The 22,225-nt window shown below is 43.2% G+C and overlaps 2 non-coding genes across 2 annotated transcripts; both read left to right on the forward strand.

The window, feature by feature from the left end:
- The first annotated feature begins 13,202 nt into the window (after positions 1 to 13,202).
- Positions 13,203 to 13,275, forward strand: Smp_tRNA_00792_Ile_AAT.1.1. The gene has a single exon. It is a non-coding gene (tRNA).
- Positions 13,276 to 17,962: 4,687 nt separating this feature from the next.
- Positions 17,963 to 18,035, forward strand: Smp_tRNA_00781_Ile_AAT.1.1. The gene has a single exon. It is a non-coding gene (tRNA).
- The last annotated feature ends 4,190 nt before the right edge of the window (positions 18,036 to 22,225 follow it).

The raw sequence follows: 22,225 nt of genomic DNA on the forward strand, positions 1-22,225 counted from the left end.
GAGAGAGAGAGAGAGAAAGAGACAGCGACGAACGGTCGATTACATAGTTGAATTTTCGATGAATCACTCGATCAAATGCACACATTCTTCCATCCATCCATCCGTACATCCATGCAAATCACAAACCGACCACCCATCAATGCTTTCGATTAGTGCATCGACTTATCATCCAACATCCGTTTGTCAATCGAATCCTCACATCGTTCATGACAGCATGAGTGTTATTTGATTAATATGTGTTGTATTCTCTTACTCTGATCTCGGTTTTCACTTGCTCATTCTCCCTGACCATCTGGTCAGTTGTGGTATAGATTCGGTGGAAATGGTAGTATTATTCGTAGTGGTATTATTCGTAGTAGTACTAGTCGTGGTAGTGTGAGTAGTAATATTATAAGTGTTAGTGGTAGTAGTGGTCGTCGTTGTCGTCGTCGTCGTCGTAGTAGTAGTAGTAGTAGTAGTAGTAGTAGTAGAATTAGTAGTGTTTGTGGTAGTAGTGTTAGTCTTAGTAGTAGTCTTATTAGTAATATTTGTAGTCGTGTTAGTGGTAGTAATATTTGATGATGTTGTTGATTTTGGTGGTGGTGGTGGTGTTTTTGTTGTTGTTGTTGTTGTTGTTTGTGTGTGTGTGTGTTTGTGTAGGTGTTATAAGATGGTGATTGTAGTTGAACGTGTTGTGTGAGACAGGTTATTTGATGATTGTTGGAGGAGGTGATTGGGGTTGTTTGTGTGTGAAGAGAATGGCCGGCTCCGTAGCTCAGTTGGTTAGAGCGTCGTGCTAATAACGCGAATGTCGAGGGTTCGATCCCCTCCGGAGCCAACTTTTCACCACCACATTCTCAGATAATCATTTCTATGCGCTCCAAATAATGTTAACCTATCCACACCACTATCACGACCACTCACACACACAAGTGTGCAGGAATAACATCAATAATCAACGCTCACCACCTACAAATGCCCACAAATAATAACATGCAAAAGTCGAAATCCACATGAACACTGAGTAATATCGCGCGTCACACTCAGCTTCAATGTAAGCGACAGAGACAACAACAGCAACAGAGCATGCATCTGCATATCTTTCTGAGTGTGCGTCTCACGTGTGCATGTGCGAAGACACCGGCGTCATCATCGCCCATATGTGAATCAATCAAACAGGATTTGTCTACAATTTGTCAGTCAATGTGTATAGATTGAATGTTTAACAGAGATGTACACACTGGATGGTCTGCTTATTTGTCTGTGTGGCTGCAGTCTGTCGATCTGTCATCAGAAATCTGTGTGCCTATTTATATGCGCCTCATTACAAGTCAGTGAATCATCCAGTCAATTAGACTCTCCCTTCCGCTACGAATACCACAAGCGTACACACAGAGATATGCATAAATGGAGACACACGGACCGATGGAGAGGTACACAGACTGACAGAGAGAGACAGACGGGCATGCAGACAGGCACACGGAATGACATGCAATGCATGGATCAATCAATCGATCAATCGATGGTTGAAAGAATCAATGAATGAATCAAAGAGTGTAGTGAGAGAGAGTGAGAGACAGAGACACACAGAGAGAGAGAGAGAGAGAGAGAGAGAGAAAGAGACAGCGACGAACGGTCGATTACATAGTTGAATTTTCGATGAATCACTCGATCAAATGCACACATTCTTCCATCCATCCATCCGTACATCCATGCAAATCACAAACCGACCACCCATCAATGCTTTCGATTAGTGCATCGACTTATCATCCAACATCCGTTTGTCAATCGAATCCTCACATCGTTCATGACAGCATGAGTGTTATTTGATTAATATGTGTTGTATTCTCTTACTCTGATCTCGGTTTTCACTTGCTCATTCTCCCTGACCATCTGGTCAGTTGTGGTATAGATTCGGTGGAAATGGTAGTATTATTCGTAGTGGTATTATTCGTAGTAGTACTAGTCGTGGTAGTGTGAGTAGTAATAATATAAGTGGTAATGGTTGTAGTGGTAGTGGTAGTAGTGGTCGTCGTTGTCGTCGTCGTCGTCGTAGTAGTAGTAGTAGTAGTAGTAGTAGAAGTAGTAGTGTTTGTGGTAGTAGTGTTAGTCTTAGTAGTAGTCTTATTAGTAATATTTGTAGTCGTGTTAGTGGTAGTAATATTTGATGATGCTGTTGTTTTTGGTGGTGTTTTTGTTGTTTTTGTTGTTGTTGTTGTTTGTGTGTGTGTGTGTTTGTGTAGGTGTTATAAGATGGTGATTGTAGTTGAACGTGTTGTGTGAGACAGGTTATTTGATGATTGTTGGAGGAGGTGATTGGGGTTGTTTGTGTGTGAAGAGAATGGCCGGCTCCGTAGCTCAGTTGGTTAGAGCGTCGTGCTAATAACGCGAATGTCGAGGGTTCGATCCCCTCCGGAGCCAACTTTTCACCACCACATTCTCAGATAATCATTTCTATGCGCTCCAAATAATGTTAACCTATCCACACCACTATCACGACCACTCACACACACAAGTGTGCAGGAATAACATCAATAATCAACGCTCACCACCTACAAATGCCCACAAATAATAACATGCAAAAGTCGAAATCCACATGAACACTGAGTAATATCGCGCGTCACACTCAGCTTCAATGTAAGCGACAGAGACAACAACAGCAACAGAGCATGCATCTGCATATCTTTCTGAGTGTGCGTCTCACGTGTGCATGTGCGAAGACACCGGCGTCATCATCGCCCATATGTGAATCAATCAAACAGGATTTGTCTACAATTTGTCAGTCAATGTGTATAGATTGAATGTTTAGCAGAGATGTACACACTGGATGGTCTGCTTATTTGTCTGTGTGGCTGCAGTCTGTCGATCTGTCATCAGAAATCTGTGTGCCTATTTATATGCGCCTCATTACAAGTCAGTGAATCATCCAGTCAATTAGACTCTCCCTTCCGCTACGAATACCACAAGCGTACACACAGAGATATGCATAAATGGAGACACACGGACAGATGGAGAGGTACACAGACTGACAGAGGGAGACAGACGGGCATGCAGACAGGCACACGGAATGACATGCAATGCATGGATCAATCAATCGATCAATCGATGGTTGAAAGAATCAATGAATGAATCAAAGAGTGTAGTGAGAGAGAGTGAGAGACAGAGACACACACAGAGAAAGAGAGAGAGAGAGAGAGAGAAAAAGACAGCGACGAACGGTCGATTACATAGTTGAATTTTCGATGAATCACTCGATCAAATGCACACATTCTTCCATCCATCCATCCGTACATCCATGCAAATCACAAACCGACCACCCATCAATGCTTTCGATTAGTGCATCGACTTATCATCCAACATCCGTTTGTCAATCGAATCCTCACATCGTTCATGACAGCATGAGTGTTATTTGATTAATATGTGTTGTATTCTCTTACTCTGATCTCGGTTTTCACTTGCTCATTCTCCCTGACCATCTGGTCAGTTGTGGTATAGATTCGGTGGAAATGGTAGTATTATTCGTAGTGGTATTATTCGTAGTAGTACTAGTCGTGGTAGTGTGAGTAGTAATATTATAAGTGTTAGTGGTAGTAGTGGTCGTCGTTGTCGTCGTCGTCGTCGTAGTAGTAGTAGTAGTAGTAGTAGTAGTAGAATTAGTAGTGTTTGTGGTAGTAGTGTTAGTCTTAGTAGTAGTCTTATTAGTAATATTTGTAGTCGTGTTAGTGGTAGTAATATTTGATGATGTTGTTGATTTTGGTGGTGGTGGTGGTGTTTTTGTTGTTGTTGTTGTTGTTGTTTGTGTGTGTGTGTGTGTTTGTGTAGGTGTTATAAGATGGTGATTGTAGTTGAACGTGTTGTGTGAGACAGGTTATTTGATGATTGTTGGAGGAGGTGATTGGGGTTGTTTGTGTGTGAAGAGAATGGCCGGCTCCGTAGCTCAGTTGGTTAGAGCGTCGTGCTAATAACGCGAATGTCGAGGGTTCGATCCCCTCCGGAGCCAACTTTTCACCACCACATTCTCAGATAATCATTTCTATGCGCTCCAAATAATGTTAACCTATCCACACCACTATCACGACCACTCACACACACAAGTGTGCAGGAATAACATCAATAATCAACGCTCACCACCTACAAATGCCCACAAATAATAACATGCAAAAGTCGAAATCCACATGAACACTGAGTAATATCGCGCGTCACACTCAGCTTCAATGTAAGCGACAGAGACAACAACAGCAACAGAGCATGCATCTGCATATCTTTCTGAGTGTGCGTCTCACGTGTGCATGTGCGAAGACACCGGCGTCATCATCGCCCATATGTGAATCAATCAAACAGGATTTGTCTACAATTTGTCAGTCAATGTGTATAGATTGAATGTTTAGCAGAGATGTACACACTGGATGGTCTGCTTATTTGTCTGTGTGGCTGCAGTCTGTCGATCTGTCATCAGAAATCTGTGTGCCTATTTATATGCGCCTCATTACAAGTCAGTGAATCATCCAGTCAATTAGACTCTCCCTTCCGCTACGAATACCACAAGCGTACACACAGAGATATGCATAAATGGAGACACACGGACCGATGGAGAGGTACACAGACTGACAGAGAGAGACAGACGGGCATGCAGACAGGCACACGGAATGACATGCAATGCATGGATCAATCAATCGATCAATCGATGGTTGAAAGAATCAATGAATGAATCAAAGAGTGTAGTGAGAGAGAGTGAGAGACAGAGACACACACAGAGAGAGAGAGAGAGAGAGAGAGAAAGAGACAGCGACGAACGGTCGATTACATAGTTGAATTTTCGATGAATCACTCGATCAAATGCACACATTCTTCCATCCATCCATCCGTACATCCATGCAAATCACAAACCGACCACCCATCAATGCTTTCGATTAGTGCATCGACTTATCATCCAACATCCGTTTGTCAATCGAATCCTCACATCGTTCATGACAGCATGAGTGTTATTTGATTAATATGTGTTGTATTCTCTTACTCTGATCTCGGTTTTCACTTGCTCATTCTCCCTGACCATCTGGTCAGTTGTGGTATAGATTCGGTGGAAATGGTAGTATTATTCGTAGTGGTATTATTCGTAGTAGTACTAGTCGTGGTAGTGTGAGTAGTAATAATATAAGTGGTAATGGTTGTAGTGGTAGTGGTAGTAGTGGTCGTCGTTGTCGTCGTCGTCGTCGTCGTCGTCGTAGTAGTAGTAGTAGTAGTAGAATTAGTAGTGTTTGTGGTAGTAGTGTTAGTCTTAGTAGTAGTCTTATTAGTAATATTTGTAGTCGTGTTAGTGGTAGTAATATTTGATGATGTTGTTGATTTTGGTGGTGGTGGTGGTGTTTTTGTTGTTGTTGTTGTTGTTGTTTGTGTGTGTGTGTGTGTTTGTGTAGGTGTTATAAGATGGTGATTGTAGTTGAACGTGTTGTGTGAGACAGGTTATTTGATGATTGTTGGAGGAGGTGATTGGGGTTGTTTGTGTGTGAAGAGAATGGCCGGCTCCGTAGCTCAGTTGGTTAGAGCGTCGTGCTAATAACGCGAATGTCGAGGGTTCGATCCCCTCCGGAGCCAACTTTTCACCACCACATTCTCAGATAATCATTTCTATGCGCTCCAAATAATGTTAACCTATCCACACCACTATCACGACCACTCACACACACAAGTGTGCAGGAATAACATCAATAATCAACGCTCACCACCTACAAATGCCCACAAATAATAACATGCAAAAGTCGAAATCCACATGAACACTGAGTAATATCGCGCGTCACACTCAGCTTCAATGTAAGCGACAGAGACAACAACAGCAACAGAGCATGCATCTGCATATCTTTCTGAGTGTGCGTCTCACGTGTGCATGTGCGAAGACACCGGCGTCATCATCGCCCATATGTGAATCAATCAAACAGGATTTGTCTACAATTTGTCAGTCAATGTGTATAGATTGAATGTTTAGCAGAGATGTACACACTGGATGGTCTGCTTATTTGTCTGTGTGGCTGCAGTCTGTCGATCTGTCATCAGAAATCTGTGTGCCTATTTATATGCGCCTCATTACAAGTCAGTGAATCATCCAGTCAATTAGACTCTCCCTTCCGCTACGAATACCACAAGCGTACACACAGAGATATGCATAAATGGAGACACACGGACCGATGGAGAGGTACACAGACTGACAGAGAGAGACAGACGGGCATGCAGACAGGCACACGGAATGACATGCAATGCATGGATCAATCAATCGATCAATCGATGGTTGAAAGAATCAATGAATGAATCAAAGAGTGTAGTGAGAGAGAGTGAGAGACAGAGACACAGAGAGAGAGAGAGAGAGAGAGAGAGAGAGAAAGAGACAGCGACGAACGGTCGATTACATAGTTGAATTTTCGATGAATCACTCGATCAAATGCACACATTCTTCCATCCATCCATCCGTACATCCATGCAAATCACAAACCGACCACCCATCAATGCTTTCGATTAGTGCATCGACTTATCATCCAACATCCGTTTGTCAATCGAATCCTCACATCGTTCATGACAGCATGAGTGTTATTTGATTAATATGTGTTGTATTCTCTTACTCTGATCTCGGTTTTCACTTGCTCATTCTCCCTGACCATCTGGTCAGTTGTGGTATAGATTCGGTGGAAATGGTAGTATTATTCGTAGTGGTATTATTCGTAGTAGTACTAGTCGTGGTAGTGTGAGTAGTAATAATATAAGTGGTAATGGTTGTAGTGGTAGTGGTAGTAGTGGTCGTCGTTGTCGTCGTCGTCGTCGTCGTCGTCGTAGTAGTAGTAGTAGTAGTAGAAGTAGTAGTGTTTGTGGTAGTAGTGTTAGTCTTAGTAGTAGTCTTATTAGTAATATTTGTAGTCGTGTTAGTGGTAGTAATATTTGATGATGTTGTTGATTTTGGTGGTGGTGGTGGTGTTTTTGTTGTTGTTGTTGTTGTTGTTTGTGTGTGTGTGTGTGTTTGTGTAGGTGTTATAAGATGGTGATTGTAGTTGAACGTGTTGTGTGAGACAGGTTATTTGATGATTGTTGGAGGAGGTGATTGGGGTTGTTTGTGTGTGAAGAGAATGGCCGGCTCCGTAGCTCAGTTGGTTAGAGCGTCGTGCTAATAACGCGAATGTCGAGGGTTCGATCCCCTCCGGAGCCAACTTCTCACCACCACATTCTCAGATAATCATTTCTATGCGCTCCAAATAATGTTAACCTATCCACACCACTATCACGACCACTCACACACACAAGTGTGCAGGAATAACATCAATAATCAACGCTCACCACCTACAAATGCCCACAAATAATAACATGCAAAAGTCGAAATCCACATGAACACTGAGTAATATCGCGCGTCACACTCAGCTTCAATGTAAGCGACAGAGACAACAACAGCAACAGAGCATGCATCTGCATATCTTTCTGAGTGTGCGTCTCACGTGTGCATGTGCGAAGACACCGGCGTCATCATCGCCCATATGTGAATCAATCAAACAGGATTTGTCTACAATTTGTCAGTCAATGTGTATAGATTGAATGTTTAGCAGAGATGTACACACTGGATGGTCTGCTTATTTGTCTGTGTGGCTGCAGTCTGTCGATCTGTCATCAGAAATCTGTGTGCCTATTTATATGCGCCTCATTACAAGTCAGTGAATCATCCAGTCAATTAGACTCTCCCTTCCGCTACGAATACCACAAGCGTACACACAGAGATATGCATAAATGGAGACACACGGACCGATGGAGAGGTACACAGACTGACAGAGAGAGACAGACGGGCATGCAGACAGGCACACGGAATGACATGCAATGCATGGATCAATCAATCGATCAATCGATGGTTGAAAGAATCAATGAATGAATCAAAGAGTGTAGTGAGAGAGAGTGAGAGACAGAGACACACAGAGAGAGAGAGAGAGAGAGAGAGAGAGAGAGAGAAAGAGACAGCGACGAACGGTCGATTACATAGTTGATCAAATGCACACATTCTTCCATCCATCCATCCGTACATCCATGCAAATCACAAACCGACCACCCATCAATGCTTTCGATTAGTGCATCGACTTATCATCCAACATCCGTTTGTCAATCGAATCCTCACATCGTTCATGACAGCATGAGTGTTATTTGATTAATATGTGTTGTATTCTCTTACTCTGATCTCGGTTTTCACTTGCTCATTCTCCCTGACCATCTGGTCAGTTGTGGTATAGATTCGGTGGAAATGGTAGTATTATTCGTAGTAGTACTAGTCGTGGTAGTGTGAGTAGTAATAATATAAGTGGTAATGGTTGTAGTGGTAGTGGTAGTAGTGGTCGTCGTTGTCGTCGTCGTCGTCGTCGTAGTAGTAGTAGTAGTAGTAGAAGTAGTAGTGTTTGTGGTAGTAGTGTTAGTCTTAGTAGTAGTCTTATTAGTAATATTTGTAGTCGTGTTAGTGGTAGTAATATTTGATGATGTTGTTGATTTTGGTGGTGGTGGTGGTGTTTTTGTTGTTGTTGTTGTTGTTGTTTGTGTGTGTGTGTGTTTGTGTAGGTGTTATAAGATGGTGATTGTAGTTGAACGTGTTGTGTGAGACAGGTTATTTGATGATTGTTGGAGGAGGTGATTGGGGTTGTTTGTGTGTGAAGAGAATGGCCGGCTCCGTAGCTCAGTTGGTTAGAGCGTCGTGCTAATAACGCGAATGTCGAGGGTTCGATCCCCTCCGGAGCCAACTTTTCACCACCACATTCTCAGATAATCATTTCTATGCGCTCCAAATAATGTTAACCTATCCACACCACTATCACGACCACTCACACACACAAGTGTGCAGGAATAACATCAATAATCAACGCTCACCACCTACAAATGCCCACAAATAATAACATGCAAAAGTCGAAATCCACATGAACACTGAGTAATATCGCGCGTCACACTCAGCTTCAATGTAAGCGACAGAGACAACAACAGCAACAGAGCATGCATCTGCATATCTTTCTGAGTGTGCGTCTCACGTGTGCATGTGCGAAGACACCGGCGTCATCATCGCCCATATGTGAATCAATCAAACAGGATTTGTCTACAATTTGTCAGTCAATGTGTATAGATTGAATGTTTAGCAGAGATGTACACACTGGATGGTCTGCTTATTTGTCTGTGTGGCTGCAGTCTGTCGATCTGTCATCAGAAATCTGTGTGCCTATTTATATGCGCCTCATTACAAGTCAGTGAATCATCCAGTCAATTAGACTCTCCCTTCCGCTACGAATACCACAAGCGTACACACAGAGATATGCATAAATGGAGACACACGGACCGATGGAGAGGTACACAGACTGACAGAGAGAGACAGACGGGCATGCAGACAGGCACACGGAATGACATGCAATGCATGGATCAATCAATCGATCAATCGATGGTTGAAAGAATCAATGAATGAATCAAAGAGTGTAGTGAGAGAGAGTGAGAGACAGAGACACAGAGAGAGAGAGAGAGAAAGAGACAGCATGAGTGTTATTTGATTAATATGTGTTGTATTCTCTTACTCTGATCTCGGTTTTCACTTGCTCATTCTCCCTGACCATCTGGTCAGTTGTGGTATAGATTCGGTGGAAATGGTAGTATTATTCGTAGTGGTATTATTCGTAGTAGTACTAGTCGTGGTAGTGTGAGTAGTAATAATATAAGTGGTAATGGTTGTAGTGGTAGTGGTAGTAGTGGTCGTCGTTGTCGTCGTTGTCGTCGTCGTCGTCGTAGTAGTAGTAGTAGTAGAAGTAGTAGTGTTTGTGGTAGTAGTGTTAGTCTTAGTAGTAGTCTTATTAGTAATATTTGTAGTCGTGTTAGTGGTAGTAATATTTGATGATGTTGTTGTTTTTGGTGGTGGTGGTGGTGTTTTTGTTGTTGTTGTTGTTGTTGTTTGTGTGTGTGTGTGTGTTTGTGTAGGTGTTATAAGATGGTGATTGTAGTTGAACGTGTTGTGTGAGACAGGTTATTTGATGATTGTTGGAGGAGGTGATTGGGGTTGTTTGTGTGTGAAGAGAATGGCCGGCTCCGTAGCTCAGTTGGTTAGAGCGTCGTGCTAATAACGCGAATGTCGAGGGTTCGATCCCCTCTGGAGCCAACTTTTCACCATCACATTCTCAGATAATCATTTCTATGCGCTCCAAATAATGTTAACCTATCCACACCACTATCACGACCACTCACACACACAAGTGTGCAGGAATAACATCAATAATCAACGCTCACCACCTACAAATGCCCACAAATAATAACATGCAAAAGTCGAAATCCACATGAACACTGAGTAATATCGCGCGTCACACTCAGCTTCAATGTAAGCGACAGAGACAACAACAGCAACAGAGCATGCATCTGCATATCTTTCTGAGTGTGCGTCTTACGTGTGCATGTGCGAAGACACCGGCGTCATCATCGCCCATATGTGAATCAATCAAACAGGATTTGTCTACAATTTGTCAGTCAATGTGTATAGATTGAATGTTTAGCAGAGATGTACACACTGGATGGTCTGCTTATTTGTCTGTGTGGCTGCAGTCTGTCGATCTGTCATCAGAAATCTGTGTGCCTATTTATATGCGCCTCATTACAAGTCAGTGAATCATCCAGTCAATTAGACTCTCCCTTCCGCTACGAATACCACAAGCGTACACACAGAGATATGCATAAATGGAGACACACGGACCGATGGAGAGGTACACAGACTGACAGAGAGAGACAGACGGGCATGCAGACAGGCACACGGAATGACATGCAATGCATGGATCAATCAATCGATCAATCGATGGTTGAAAGAATCAATGAATGAATCAAAGAGTGTAGTGAGAGAGAGTGAGAGACAGAGACACACACAGAGAGAGAGAGAGAGAGAGAGAGACAGCGACGAACGGTCGATTACATAGTTGAATTTTCGATGAATCACTCGATCAAATGCACACATTCTTCCATCCATCCATCCGTACATCCATGCAAATCACAAACCGACCACCCATCAATGCTTTCGATTAGTGCATCGACTTATCATCCAACATCCGTTTGTCAATCGAATCCTCACATCGTTCATGACAGCATGAGTGTTATTTGATTAATATGTGTTGTATTCTCTTACTCTGATCTCGGTTTTCACTTGCTCATTCTCCCTGACCATCTGGTCAGTTGTGGTATAGATTCGGTGGAAATGGTAGTATTATTCGTAGTGGTATTATTCGTAGTAGTACTAGTCGTGGTAGTGTGAGTAGTAATAATATAAGTGGTAATGGTTGTAGTGGTAGTGGTAGTAGTGGTCGTCGTTGTCGTCGTCGTCGTCGTCGTAGTAGTAGTAGTAGTAGTAGTAGTAGTGTTTGTGGTAGTAGTGTTAGTCTTAGTAGTAGTCTTATTAGTAATATTTGTAGTCGTGTTAGTGGTAGTAATATTTGATGATGTTAGTGGTAGTAATATTTGATGATGCTGTTGTTTTTGGTGGTGGTGGTGGTGTTTTTGTTGTTGTTGTTGTTGTTGTTTGTGTGTGTGTGTGATTGTAGTTGAACGTGTTGTGTGAGACAGGTTATTTGATGATTGTTGGAGGAGGTGATTGGGGTTGTTTGTGTGTGAGGAGAATGGCCGGCTCCGTAGCTCAGTTGGTTAGAGCGTCGTGCTAATAACGCGAATGTCGAGGGTTCGATCCCCTCCGGAGCCAACTTTTCACCACCACATTCTCAGATAATCATTTCTATGCGCTCCAAATAATGTTAACCTATCCACACCACTATCACGACCACTCACACACACAAGTGTGCAGGAATAACATCAATAATCAACGCTCACCACCTACAAATGCCCACAAATAATAACATGCAAAAGTCGAAATCCACATGAACACTGAGTAATATCGCGCGTCACACTCAGCTTCAATGTAAGCGACAGAGACAACAACAGCAACAGAGCATGCATCTGCATATCTTTCTGAGTGTGCGTCTTACGTGTGCATGTGCGAAGACACCGGCGTCATCATCGCCCATATGTGAATCAATCAAACAGGATTTGTCTACAATTTGTCAGTCAATGTGTATAGATTGAATGTTTAGCAGAGATGTACACACTGGATGGTCTGCTTATTTGTCTGTGTGGCTGCAGTCTGTCGATCTGTCATCAGAAATCTGTGTGCCTATTTATATGCGCCTCATTACAAGTCAGTGAATCATCCAGTCAATTAGACTCTCCCTTCCGCTACGAATACCACAAGCGTACACACAGAGATATGCATAAATGGAGACACACGGACCGATGGAGAGGTACACAGACTGACAGAGAGAGACAGACGGGCATGCAGACAGGCACACGGAATGACATGCAATGCATGGATCAATCAATCGATCAATCGATGGTTGAAAGAATCAATGAATGAATCAAAGAGTGTAGTGAGAGAGAGTGAGAGACAGAGACACAGAGAGAGAGAGAGAGAGAGAGAGAAAGAGACAGCGACGAACGGTCGATTACATAGTTGAATTTTCGATGAATCACTCGATCAAATGCACACATTCTTCCATCCATCCATCCGTACATCCATGCAAATCACAAACCGACCACCCATCAATGCTTTCGATTAGTGCATCGACTTATCATCCAACATCCGTTTGTCAATCGAATCCTCACATCGTTCATGACAGCATGAGTGTTATTTGATTAATATGTGTTGTATTCTCTTACTCTGATCTCGGTTTTCACTTGCTCATTCTCCCTGACCATCTGGTCAGTTGTGGTATAGATTCGGTGGAAATGGTAGTATTATTCGTAGTGGTATTATTCGTAGTAGTACTAGTCGTGGTAGTGTGAGTAGTAATAATATAAGTGTAAGTGGTAATGGTTGTAGTGGTAGTGGTAGTAGTGGTCGTCGTTGTCGTCGTCGTCGTCGTAGTAGTAGTAGTAGTAGTAGTAGAAGTAGTAGTAGTGTTTGTGGTAGTAGTGTTAGTCTTAGTAGTAGTCTTATTAGTAATATTTGTAGTCGTGTTAGTGGTAGTAATATTTGATGATGTTGTTGATTTTGGTGGTGGTGGTGGTGTTTTTGTTGTTGTTGTTGTTGTTGTTTGTGTGTGTGTGTGTTTGTGTAGGTGTTATAAGATGGTGATTGTAGTTGAACGTGTTGTGTGAGACAGGTTATTTGATGATTGTTGGAGGAGGTGATTGGGGTTGTTTGTGTGTGAAGAGAATGGCCGGCTCCGTAGCTCAGTTGGTTAGAGCGTCGTGCTAATAACGCGAATGTCGAGGGTTCGATCCCCTCCGGAGCCAACTTTTCACCACCACATTCTCAGATAATCATTTCTATGCGCTCCAAATAATGTTAACCTATCCACACCACTATCACGACCACTCACACACACAAGTGTGCAGGAATAACATCAATAATCAACGCTCACCACCTACAAATGCCCACAAATAATAACGTGCAAAAGTCGAAATCCACATGAACACTGAGTAATATCGCGCGTCACACTCAGCTTCAATGTAAGCGACAGAGACAACAACAGCAACAGAGCATGCATCTGCATATCTTTCTGAGTGTGCGTCTTACGTGTGCATGTGCGAAGACACCGGCGTCATCATCGCCCATATGTGAATCAATCAAACAGGATTTGTCTACAATTTGTCAGTCAATGTGTATAGATTGAATGTTTAGCAGAGATGTACACACTGGATGGTCTGCTTATTTGTCTGTGTGGCTGCAGTCTGTCGATCTGTCATCAGAAATCTGTGTGCCTATTTATATGCGCCTCATTACAAGTCAGTGAATCATCCAGTCAATTAGACTCTCCCTTCCGCTACGAATACCACAAGCGTACACACAGAGATATGCATAAATGGAGACACACGGACCGATGGAGAGGTACACAGACTGACAGAGAGAGACAGACGGGCATGCAGACAGGCACACGGAATGACATGCAATGCATGGATCAATCAATCGATCAATCGATGGTTGAAAGAATCAATGAATGAATCAAAGAGTGTAGTGAGAGAGAGTGAGAGACAGAGACACACAGAGAGAGAGAGAGAGAGAGAGAGAGAGAGAAAGAGACAGCGACGAACGGTCGATTACATAGTTGAATTTTCGATGAATCACTCGATCAAATGCACACATTCTTCCATCCATCCATCCGTACATCCATGCAAATCACAAACCGACCACCCATCAATGCTTTCGATTAGTGCATCGACTTATCATCCAACATCCGTTTGTCAATCGAATCCTCACATCGTTCATGACAGCATGAGTGTTATTTGATTAATATGTGTTGTATTCTCTTACTCTGATCTCGGTTTTCACTTGCTCATTCTCCCTGACCATCTGGTCAGTTGTGGTATAGATTCGGTGGAAATGGTAGTATTATTCGTAGTGGTATTATTCGTAGTAGTACTAGTCGTGGTAGTGTGAGTAGTAATAATATAAGTGGTAATGGTTGTAGTGGTAGTGGTAGTAGTGGTCGTCGTTGTCGTCGTCGTCGTCGTCGTCGTCGTAGTAGTAGTAGTAGTAGTAGAAGTAGTAGTGTTTGTGGTAGTAGTGTTAGTCTTAGTAGTAGTCTTATTAGTAATATTTGTAGTCGTGTTAGTGGTAGTAATATTTGATGATGTTGTTGATTTTGGTGGTGGTGGTGGTGTTTTTGTTGTTGTTGTTGTTGTTTGTGTGTGTGTGTGTTTGTGTAGGTGTTATAAGATGGTGATTGTAGTTGAACGTGTTGTGTGAGACAGGTTATTTGATGATTGTTGGAGGAGGTGATTGGGGTTGTTTGTGTGTGAAGAGAATGGCCGGCTCCGTAGCTCAGTTGGTTAGAGCGTCGTGCTAATAACGCGAATGTCGAGGGTTCGATCCCCTCCGGAGCCAACTTTTCACCACCACATTCTCAGATAATCATTTCTATGCGCTCCAAATAATGTTAACCTATCCACACCACTATCACGACCACTCACACACACAAGTGTGCAGGAATAACATCAATAATCAACGCTCACCACCTACAAATGCCCACAAATAATAACGTGCAAAAGTCGAAATCCACATGAACACTGAGTAATATCGCGCGTCACACTCAGCTTCAATGTAAGCGACAGAGACAACAACAGCAACAGAGCATGCATCTGCATATCTTTCTGAGTGTGCGTCTTACGTGTGCATGTGCGAAGACACCGGCGTCATCATCGCCCATATGTGAATCAATCAAACAGGATTTGTCTACAATTTGTCAGTCAATGTGTATAGATTGAATGTTTAGCAGAGATGTACACACTGGATGGTCTGCTTATTTGTCTGTGTGGCTGCAGTCTGTCGATCTGTCATCAGAAATCTGTGTGCCTATTTATATGCGCCTCATTACAAGTCAGTGAATCATCCAGTCAATTAGACTCTCCCTTCCGCTACGAATACCACAAGCGTACACACAGAGATATGCATAAATGGAGACACACGGACCGATGGAGAGGTACACAGACTGACAGAGAGAGACAGACGGGCATGCAGACAGGCACACGGAATGACATGCAATGCATGGATCAATCAATCGATCAATCGATGGTTGAAAGAATCAATGAATGAATCAAAGAGTGTAGTGAGAGAGAGTGAGAGACAGAGACACAGAGAGAGAGAGAGAGAGAGAGAGAGAGAAAGAGACAGCGACGAACGGTCGATTACATAGTTGAATTTTCGATGAATCACTCGATCAAATGCACACATTCTTCCATCCATCCATCCGTACATCCATGCAAATCACACATCAATGCTTTCGATTAGTGCATCGACTTATCATCCAACATCCGTTTGTCAATCGAATCCTCACATCGTTCATGACAGCATGAGTGTTATTTGATTAATATGTGTTGTATTCTCTTACTCTGATCTCGGTTTTCACTTGCTCATTCTCCCTGACCATCTGGTCAGTTGTGGTATAGATTCGGTGGAAATGGTAGTATTATTCGTAGTGGTATTATTCGTAGTAGTACTAGTCGTGGTAGTGTGAGTAGTAATAATATAAGTGGTAATGGTTGTAGTGGTAGTGGTAGTAGTGGTCGTCGTTGTCGTTGTTGTCGTCGTCGTCGTCGTAGTAGTAGTAGTAGTAGTAGTAGTAGAAGTAGTAGTGTTTGTGGTAGTAGTGTTAGTCTTAGTAGTAGTCTTATTAGTAATATTTGTAGTCGTGTTAGTGGTAGTAATATTTGATGATGTTGTTGTTTTTGGTGGTGGTGGTGTTGTTTTTGTTGTTGTTGTTGTTGTTTGTGTGTGTGTGTGTTTGTGTAGGTGTTATAAGATGGTGATTGTAGTTGAACGTGTTGTGTGAGACAGGTTATTTGATGATTGTTGGAGGAGGTGATTGGGGTTGTTTGTGTGTGAAGAGAATGGCCGGCTCCGTAGCTCAGTTGGTTAGAGCGTCGTGCTAATAACGCGAATGTCGAGGGTTCGATCCCCTCCGGAGCCAACTTTTCACCACCACATTCTCAGATAATCATTTCTATGCGCTCCAAATAATGTTAACCTATCCACACCACTATCACGACCACTCACACACACAAGTGTGCAGGAATAACATCAATAATCAACGCTCACCACCTACAAATGCCCACAAATAATAACATGCAAAAGTCGAAATCCACATGAACACTGAGTAATATCGCGCGTCACACTCAGCTTCAATGTAAGCGACAGAGACAACAACAGCAACAGAGCATGCATCTGCATATCTTTCTGAGTGTGCGTCTCACGTGTGCATGTGCGAAGACACCGGCGTCATCATCGCCCATATGTGAATCAATCAAACAGGATTTGTCTACAATTTGTCAGTCAATGTGTATAGATTGAATGTTTAACAGAGATGTACACACTGGATGGTCTGCTTATTTGTCTGTGTGGCTGCAGTCTGTCGATCTGTCATCAGAAATCTGTGTGCCTATTTATATGCGCCTCATTACAAGTCAGTGAATCATCCAGTCAATTAGACTCTCCCTTCCGCTACGAATACCACAAGCGTACACACAGAGATATGCATAAATGGAGACACACGGACCGATGGAGAGGTACACAGACTGACAGAGAGAGACAGACGGGCATGCAGACAGGCACACGGAATGACATGCAATGCATGGATCAATCAATCGATCAATCGATGGTTGAAAGAATCAATGAATGAATCAAAGAGTGTAGTGAGAGAGAGTGAGAGACAGAGACACACACACACAGAGAGAGAGAGAGAGAGAAAGAGACAGCGACGAACGGTCGATTACATAGTTGAATTTTCGATGAATCACTCGATCAAATGCACACATTCTTCCATCCATCCATCCGTACATCCATGCAAATCACAAACCGACCACCCATCAATGCTTTCGATTAGTGCATCGACTTATCATCCAACATCCGTTTGTCAATCGAATCCTCACATCGTTCATGACAGCATGAGTGTTATTTGATTAATATGTGTTGTATTCTCTTACTCTGATCTCGGTTTTCACTTGCTCATTCTCCCTGACCATCTGGTCAGTTGTGGTATAGATTCGGTGGAAATGGTAGTATTATTCGTAGTGGTATTATTCGTAGTAGTACTAGTCGTGGTAGTGTGAGTAGTAATAATATAAGTGGTAATGGTTGTAGTGGTAGTGGTAGTAGTGGTCGTCGTTGTCGTCGTTGTCGTCGTCGTCGTCGTAGTAGTAGTAGTAGTAGTAGTAGAAGTAGTAGTGTTTGTGGTAGTAGTGTTAGTCTTAGTAGTAGTCTTATTAGTAATATTTGTAGTCGTGTTAGTGGTAGTAATATTTGATGATGTTGTTGTTTTTGGTGGTGGTGGTGTTGTTTTTGTTGTTGTTGTTGTTTGTGTGTGTGTGTGTGTTTGTGTAGGTGTTATAAGATGGTGATTGTAGTTGAACGTGTTGTGTGAGACAGGTTATTTGATGATTGTTGGAGGAGGTGATTGGGGTTGTTTGTGTGTGAATAGAATGGCCGGCTCCGTAGCTCAGTTGGTTAGAGCGTCGTGCTAATAACGCGAATGTCGAGGGTTCGATCCCCTCCGGAGCCAACTTTTCACCACCACATTCTCAGATAATCATTTCTATGCGCTCCAAATAATGTTAACCTATCCACACCACTATCACGACCACTCACACACACAAGTGTGCAGGAATAACATCAATAATCAACGCTCACCACCTACAAATGCCCACAAATAATAACATGCAAAAGTCGAAATCCACATGAACACTGAGTAATATCGCGCGTCACACTCAGCTTCAATGTAAGCGACAGAGACAACAACAGCAACAGAGCATGCATCTGCATATCTTTCTGAGTGTGCGTCTTACGTGTGCATGTGCGAAGACACCGGCGTCATCATCGCCCATATGTGAATCAATCAAACAGGATTTGTCTACAATTTGTCAGTCAATGTGTATAGATTGAATGTTTAGCAGAGATGTACACACTGGATGGTCTGCTTATTTGTCTGTGTGGCTGCAGTCTGTCGATCTGTCATCAGAAATCTGTGTGCCTATTTATATGCGCCTCATTACAAGTCAGTGAATCATCCAGTCAATTAGACTCTCCCTTCCGCTACGAATACCACAAGCGTACACACAGAGATATGCATAAATGGAGACACACGGACCGATGGAGAGGTACACAGACTGACAGAGAGAGACAGACGGGCATGCAGACAGGCACACGGAATGACATGCAATGCATGGATCAATCAATCGATCAATCGATGGTTGAAAGAATCAATGAATGAATCAAAGAGTGTAGTGAGAGAGAGTGAGAGACAGAGACACAGAGAGAGAGAGAGAGAGAGAGAGAAAGAGACAGCGACGAACGGTCGATTACATAGTTGAATTTTCGATGAATCACTCGATCAAATACACACATTCTTCCATCCATCCATCCGTACATCCATGCAAATCACAAACCGACCACCCATCAATGCTTTCGATTAGTGCATCGACTTATCATCCAACATCCGTTTGTCAATCGAATCCTCACATCGTTCATGACAGCATGAGTGTTATTTGATTAATATGTGTTGTATTCTCTTACTCTGATCTCGGTTTTCACTTGCTCATTCTCCCTGACCATCTGGTCAGTTGTGGTATAGATTCGGTGGAAATGGTAGTATTATTCGTAGTGGTATTATTCGTAGTAGTACTAGTCGTGGTAGTGTGAGTAGTAATAATATAAGTGGTAATGGTTGTAGTGGTAGTGGTAGTAGTGGTCGTCGTTGTCGTCGTCGTCGTCGTAGTAGTAGTAGTAGTAGTAGTAGTAGTAGTAGAAGTAGTAGTGTTTGTGGTAGTAGTGTTAGTCTTAGTAGTAGTCTTATTAGTAATATTTGTAGTCGTGTTAGTGGTAGTAATATTTGATGATGTTGTTGATTTTGGTGGTGGTGGTGGTGTTTTTGTTGTTGTTGTTGTTGTTGTTTGTGTGTGTGTGTGTTTGTGTAGGTGTTATAAGATGGTGATTGTAGTTGAACGTGTTGTGTGAGACAGGTTATTTGATGATTGTTGGAGGAGGTGATTGGGGTTGTTTGTGTGTGAAGAGAATGGCCGGCTCCGTAGCTCAGTTGGTTAGAGCGTCGTGCTAATAACGCGAATGTCGAGGGTTCGATCCCCTCCGGAGCCAACTTTTCACCACCACATTCTCAGATAATCATTTCTATGCGCTCCAAATAATGTTAACCTATCCACACCACTATCACGACCACTCACACACACAAGTGTGCAGGAATAACATCAATAATCAACGCTCACCACCTACAAATGCCCACAAATAATAACATGCAAAAGTCGAAATCCACATGAACACTGAGTAATATCGCGCGTCACACTCAGCTTCAATGTAAGCGACAGAGACAACAACAGCAACAGAGCATGCATCTGCATATCTTTCTGAGTGTGCGTCTCACGTGTGCATGTGCGAAGACACCGGCGTCATCATCGCCCATATGTGAATCAATCAAACAGGATTTGTCTACAATTTGTCAGTCAATGTGTATAGATTGAATGTTTAGCAGAGATGTACACACTGGATGGTCTGCTTATTTGTCTGTGTGGCTGCAGTCTGTCGATCTGTCATCAGAAATCTGTGTGCCTATTTATATGCGCCTCATTACAAGTCAGTGAATCATCCAGTCAATTAGACTCTCCCTTCCGCTACGAATACCACAAGCGTACACACAGAGATATGCATAAATGGAGACACACGGACAGATGGAGAGGTACACAGACTGACAGAGAGAGACAGACGGGCATGCAGACAGGCACACGGAATGACATGCAATGCATGGATCAATCAATCGATCAATCGATGGTTGAAAGAATCAATGAATGAATCAAAGAGTGTAGTGAGAGAGAGTGAGAGACAGAGACACAGAGAGAGAGAGAGAGAGAGAGAGAGAAAGAGACAGCGACGAACGGTCGATTACATAGTTGAATTTTCGATGAATCACTCGATCAAATGCACACATTCTTCCATCCATCCATCCGTACATCCATGCAAATCACAAACCGACCACCCATCAATGCTTTCGATTAGTGCATCGACTTATCATCCAACATCCGTTTGTCAATCGAATCCTCACATCGTTCATGACAGCATGAGTGTTATTTGATTAATATGTGTTGTATTCTCTTACTCTGATCTCGGTTTTCACTTGCTCATTCTCCCTGACCATCTGGTCAGTTGTGGTATAGATTCGGTGGAAATGGTAGTATTATTCGTAGTGGTATTATTCGTAGTAGTACTAGTCGTGGTAGTGTGAGTAGTAATAATATAAGTGGTAATGGTTGTAGTGGTAGTGGTAGTAGTGGTCGTCGTTGTCGTCGTCGTCGTCGTCGTAGTAGTAGTAGTAGTAGTAGTAGTAGAATTAGTAGTGTTTGTGGTAGTAGTGTTGTGGTGTGGTCTACTTATATCCATATAAGTAGTATATGGTGTGGGTCAGACATAGAATGTATTTTGGCAGAAGACCGATGAGGAAAGAACTGAAATGAAACGCAAACGTCTGGAAAATGCATGAGCAATGGAATAAGAGAAGAAACAGTGAAGATTGAAACAATTGGTTGTTAATTTGCAAATTAACTGTTCATTGTTTGGTAATCAGAATTTATTGAGATAGTCTGTAATCTTTGCTTAAATACATTCGATTGTCCCCAGTTGTGTTTTGTTCACTACATTTGGTGTCGCTGCCAACCAGGAGGAGGAAGGGTGCTGTTCTGCGGACGCCGCTGCGGGTCTGGAGTTGAGGTGCTAGTTGGGGCAGTCTGGTGTGGAGAGTTGGCGTCGAGTGGAGTGTTCTGGCGGGGCGGCGTTGGCTGTAGCGGGTGCTGTCGACGGAGAGGAGCAGTGGGACGTGCGGCTGCTGGGCGGACATCGGATGTAGATGGCTCAGCAGGCCGGTGGAGTACGGGTGTTGAACGTCCCAGGTGCCGGGTGGATGCGGATGTTGGTGCCCCGGCAGGTCGACGGAGCTATGGAGGTCAGCGCGCCGCAGACTCGACATTCTGACGGAGAGTTTGGCACAGACTGCAGTGAAAGAAGATAGTGGCATGGCGAGCAGAACCACCGCATGAACGAATGCTTTAAAGGGGGGACGAGTGTGGTGTGGTCTACTTATATCCATATAAGTAGTATATGGTGTGGGTCAGACATAGAATGTATTTTGGCAGAAGACCGATGAGGAAAGAACTGAAATGAAACGCAAACGTCTGGAAAATGCATGAGCAATGGAATAAGAGAAGAAACAGTGAAGATTGAAACAATTGGTTGTTAATTTGCAAATTGACTGTTCATTGTTTGGTAATCAGAATTTATTGAGATAGTCTGTAATCTTTGCTTAAATACATTCGATTGTCCCCAACTAGTGTTTTGTTCACTACATTTGGTGTCGCTGCCAACCACCAGGGATCTAAGATTAGTCATCTGCGGACGCCGCTGCGGGTCTGGAGTTGAGGTGCTAGTTGGGGCAGTCTGGTGTGGAGAGTTGGCGTCCAGTGGAGTGTTCTGGCGGGGCGGCGTTGGCTGTAGCGGGTGCTGTCGACGGAGAGGAGCAGTGGGACGTGCGGCTGCTGGGCGGACATCGGATGTAGATGGCTCAGCAGGCCGGTGGAGTACGGGTGTTGAACGTCCCAGGTGCCGGGTGGATGCGGATGTTGGTGCCCCGGCAGGTCGACGGAGCTATGGAGGTCAGCGCGCCGCAGACTCGACATTCTGACGGAGAGTTTGGCA

This window comes from Schistosoma mansoni, chromosome 2, assembly GCF_000237925.1.
Source record: "Schistosoma mansoni strain Puerto Rico chromosome 2, complete genome".
NCBI lineage: Eukaryota > Metazoa > Platyhelminthes > Trematoda > Strigeidida > Schistosomatidae > Schistosoma > Schistosoma mansoni.